The sequence below is a fragment of the Spermophilus citellus genome (assembly GCF_964194105.1).
Source record: "Spermophilus citellus genome assembly, chromosome: 8".
Taxonomy (NCBI): domain Eukaryota; kingdom Metazoa; phylum Chordata; class Mammalia; order Rodentia; family Sciuridae; genus Spermophilus; species Spermophilus citellus.
In genome coordinates, this window is record NC_138189.1 from 30930960 (window position 1) to 30936503 (window position 5544).

The window sequence follows — 5544 nt, forward strand, 5'->3', positions numbered from 1 at the left end:
CATCTTTGTTGGTATGTGGTGCTGAGGATCCAACCCGGGCCGCACGCACGCCAGGTGAGCACGCTACCGCTTGAGCCACATCCCCAGCCAACAATCAATATTGATGTCAAACTGATGCCGGTCTTCTTTCATAAAGTTTTCTGTTATTCCCACCCTGTGACTTATGGATTCTCTTTGTGACTCATGGATTCTCTCTGTCCTCCCTATAAGTTTCTGCCCTTCGTTGTCTTCCTCCACTCACATGCTCATGACTAAACTATCTACTATCAATTGTGGTGGTGGTAGTGGCCTGGTGGTGGTATCGGGGGTGATGATGGTGATGGTAGTGGTGATGGTGATGGTGGTGATAATGGTGATGGTGATGTCATGATGGTGGTGATGGTGGTGATGGTGATGGTGGTGGTGATGTCATGATGGTGGTGATGGTGGTGATGGTGATGGTGATGGTGGTGGTGGTGATGATGATGGTGGTGGTGGTGGTGGTGGTGGTGGTGATGGTGATGGTGATGGTGGTGGTGATGTCATGATGGTGGTAATGGTGGTGATGGTGGTGATGATTGTGATGGTGGTGATGGTGGTGGTTGTTCCCTATTTATTGAGTACTTACTGTGTTTCAGACACCTAGTATAAGCACTTTACCTCTCTGTGAAGTACAAGAAATAAAAATATTGAAGACCAAAAAAAGAATAATAAAATATAATGTTAATCTACAGTTCCACAGTTCTTCCCAGGTCTGTCACTCCCAAATTCTGGGAAATCTGTAAATCTTAGAATTACCATAAATTCACTCGCTTATGAAGATTACTTTGTGCATAGTTAACTAGGCCACATAATAAAAAAATTAATCAAATATATGTAATATTTTAAGAAGCCTATAATCTAAGTTACTTTCCAGTGTTGTCTATTGATCAGATAATAGAGAAAACGTTCACCTAAGGATTCTGAGACTTGACAGGCCACTGGGAACTTTCTTGTGATCACAGACTGAGGTCATCCTCACATACCTTCCCACATCCACCCCTATCAAGTTTTCTTTAAAAGGAGAGCCAGGGATCCCCAAAGCACATCTTACTCTCGATAAAGCCCACATTCTTCTTTGACTGTCTCTGACTTTCCTAAATAAATCTCTGCCTAAGTCTTAAACTGATGTCCTTAAATTCATTTCTGTGACATTTGCAAGAACACCACTTTTCCTGAGTTGAGGTCCCCTTCTCTGGGAACTCCTCGGACCTCCTCTGGTCACACCTGACCTTCTTTGATCCCCCATGTCAACCTTACAAAATATCTACTATTATTATCATACATGTGCATGTGTGTGTGGCACTAGGGATTGAGCCCAGTACCAATGAGCTACATCCGCAGCCCTTTTTATATATTTATTTCTAATTTTGAGATAGTCTCCTAATTTACCGAGGCTGGCCTTGGTTTTGTGATCTTCTGGACCCAGCCTCCTAAATAGCTGGGATTACAAGCATGTGCCATGGCACTGACCCTATTATGCCCATTTTATAGATGAAAAGGGCAGCTCAGAGAGCTAAAGTAATCTGCCTAAAATTATCCAACTAACAAAGAGAAAAGCTGGGATCTATTTTCAGGCAGTATATAAAATGCTAGACAGAATCCATGAACAAGCAGATGCTTGGTCATAAAAGATAAAATGTGCTCATTTTCCCTTGATCAGGCTTCTCTCCCAGCTAATCTCTGGGCTTCCCACTCTCTACCCTGTGGCCTCAAGCACAGACAAATTGCTCCACAAATCTCCTTGTCAGAGGGCTAATACTTTTTCCTGACAGTGCCTTTGATCCCAGGAGATAGCTGGTAGCCTACAAGCTCTATTCTCCTCGTGTTTATAAACCTTATATGTTCAGTGGTTCATTGCTCACTGAAAACTCTGCCTTTTGCTTCTTCTATGGGGTAGCTACTACAGCAAACTCTAACATCTGTGAGGGAGAATGGCATTGCCAAGAAGTGGCAAAGGACAAGAAACCAAACAAGCCATCAGGTGCAGTGGCCCACACCTGTAATCCATCCTAGCTACTTGGGAGGCTGAGGCAGGAGGATCACAAGTTCAAACAAGGCTAGCCTCGTCAACTTAGTGAGGCCCTGTCTCAAAAAAAAAAAAAAAAAAAAAAAAAAAAACTTTAAAAGGGTTGGGATATATCTCAGTTGTAAAGTTGTAAAGTGCCTCTTGTTCAATCTCTAGTACCAAAAGAGGGAGGAAGAGAGGGAGGGAGGGAGGGAGGATCAAATGATGAACTTCAGGGCAGAAAGACTGGCCATTTCTCCAGCAGAAAAAGTTATTTGTCCTAGAGCTCATCATAGATAGGGAAGCTCTCCTTCCACCCCCCACCCCCGCTGACAGCTCCCTTCTTACATTTTTCAGGTTTTTGTTTGTTTGTTTGTTTGGGGGGGGTTGTTTTGTTTTGGTTTTTTTGTGGTGCTAGAGATTAAATCCATGGCCTTGTGCGTACAAGGCAAGCACTCTACCAACTGAGCTGTATCCCCAGTCCTTTCAGGTCTATCTTCAAAGATCTGCTTCATTTTTTTCTCTTTAGGACATGTCACTGACATCCTTTATATCTTACTTTTTTGTCTACTTTCTGTCTTACACTAGGATGTAATTTCCATGAGAGCTGGGACTTTATTTATTGATTTGTTTGTTTGTTTTGTACTGGAATTAAACCCAGGGGTGCTTTACCACTGAGCCACATCTCCAGCCCTTTTTATTTTTTATTTTGAGATGGTCTCACTAAGTTGCTGTCACTGGGATTCCTATCGATTTTGTTCATTACCATTTCCCCAGCACCCAAAGAAGAGCTTGACACATAGTAGGCTCTCCACAACTATTTGTCAAATGAACAAATATGTCAAACCTGAAATGCACACTCTGTAAATGCTGATTGAAAGATCCACCATATTATAGAGTAATTAATGGTGGAAAAACATCTGGTTGAGTTATACTATGAAGGAACTATGGAAGTAGTTGGGATCGTTTTAATGGTATTTGGTGTGGCACAAATGGGCATGAGTTAGGGGCTTAGAAATGCATAAATTCTTTTCCATTAATTACATGAATGGAATTGACAATTTTTACTTTAAAGAATTCACTTTATGAGGGATCTGTCAAAACTCTTCAAGGTAAGATATGCTAGTGAAAAATCAGAACCACCAAAATAAACTAATGGAATATTATGCAACAGTAAAAAAAGAATGAAAAAGTGGAATACCTCTCTGAACTAACAGTTATCTAAGATGTATTGCTTAGGGAAAAAAAGGGTGACGTTTATCTAAGATAATATGTGCATGTACACCAAAACATTCTACCACTATATATAGCAAAAATTATTAACAGAGGTAGAAGGAAGTCTGATAGGTGAGGAAGAATGTCATACTTTGACACAGTAATCAAACGGCTTCAGTGCTATTACTTATGTAACTAAATTAAAAAAAAAAAACAAGTAGCAAAATAAATTGCCTCTGATCAGAGAGGTCAGAAGATAGGGCCTTGCCAGAGATGAAAAATGTAAAATACACAGATCATTTTTCAAAAGAAAAGCCAGAGTGTAAGTGAGAGTATCTGAATGATTTGAGTTCTAAGTTTCTAAGACAATGTTGGTGACTGTACAAATTGCTCCTGGCTTTCCGGAGGAAAGCTCCAACTGAACATTCCAAATGCATAATTTGTAAAGAGCATGTGTGATGATGTAAATAGAAAAATTTGTCATTTCCATCTCATTGGTAAAGGCCTTCAACTTCCTCAGCCAAATAGTCTCTCTAATCTTCCTACTCAAACTGAATAGCTCTGGGATCCATAATTGCTACAGAAGCAATCTCAGAAACTTCTGGAGGAAACACCACACAAATGAAAGAGTCTGTGGTTTGGAGTTATTAGCCTGATGCCCACATGCATATCATATTTGCAAAAGGCAGTTTACAATCTGCTAATCTCGACAAATGTAGCATAAGGGGATTTAAATTCCTGCATCTGCAATTTCTGCCTCTCTCTCTCTCCAGATTTATGGTGAAATTGTACACACAAACAGTGTCAGGGTTGAGTGCATCGAGGCCTCTGCTCCACTCTCCAAGCTCCATTTCACTCAAAGGAGAGAAATAAATGGAGAGCAGAGGAGAGCCTCCGCAGATAACGAATCTGAGTCCTGTTGACCTTCCTAAACCACAACATGGGTTAGCAATTCCCCTGCCAATGTCCAAACCTCTTGGTGAATGTAGTGAGGTGTTAAAATATTTCGACCATTGCGTGCATCTTAGTATTTTCTCGATGATTCCCAAAGGGTCAGAACTACCTCTCCATTTCATTCTCAAGGTAAGATTAGCATCTATGACGATGGAAGACATGCTTCCAACCTGCCCTATTTCTTGGCTCAGTAGTGTGATTGATAACCAAGGAGTCTTGGTCTATTCTGCATCCCCTGAGAAAGTAGTGGGACCATTTAGATGAGACATTGGTGTTATGAATCCATGCCTGAATCCCACACTGTCTCTTTCTTTTAAAGCCACTTGATCTCTGGCCAAGAATATAGACTGAAGACTCACATTTACTCAAGGGAAGCCATGCGCAAAATAACATGTTTGTTTGCTGAACAGTACCCAGTCTGCGGCTGGGCATCTCCAGCTGGGTTTGCAAGCGTGGGTCAGTCACTGCTAGAGCATCAATACCAAATGGGAATATACATCAGATGGGCTGAAATGTGTGGGCTTAAAAAATGAAAGCCTCATTGATTTTTAAAAGCAGGAATAAAATCTCCCACTATTGCATCCAAATTTTGTCTTTTTGCTTATTTCACGCCAGATCTGAAACTGAAGCAAATTGCAAGATAAAATAAAAGAGAACATCTTTTGACTTTCAAGAACCTAGATTTTTCATGTATTTAATCATCTCTCCATTTACATATCCAGCTCATCAGGACACCACATTTACTGCAACTGTTGTACACTCTCCCAAGTAAAGCAGGGTTCAATTTGCAATTGGCAGCTCGGGGTATGGCTCGGTAGCAGAGCACTTGCCTCATGCACAAGACTGGGGGTTCCATCCCCAGCACCACAAAAGAAAAGGAATTCTCTTTGCACTTATTTCATCCAAAATTATCTACCATTTTGAACAAAGAAATGCACTGGACTTATCCAAGGTTTCTGCAACACCATCTATGTGCTGATAGATGGTATTCCTACCTGGAGCCCGGGTGTCACCTAGGAGTTACCTTCCCACCAGACCTCTTTGATTACTGCCTCAGTTGCTTCCCTCCTTCCCATCCTTCCTGTGAACTGGTGTGACAGACACCTGCCTGGTCTCAGCACAGACCCCAGGTCTCTTCTAATCTGCCCACGACAGTAGTGTGTGCAAACTGTCTGCAATCTGGTTACTCCCCTAATTAACCCTTCCCTGGCTCACCCCAGCAGTCGGGAAAATGTCCACACAAGGCCCTTTATAATCTGAGCCTGGCTTTCTTTCCAGGCAAGACTCAAGTGTGAAACCCACAGAAATCCTTGCAGATCAACTCTTGCCCCAGGTTCCCTCTCACCTCT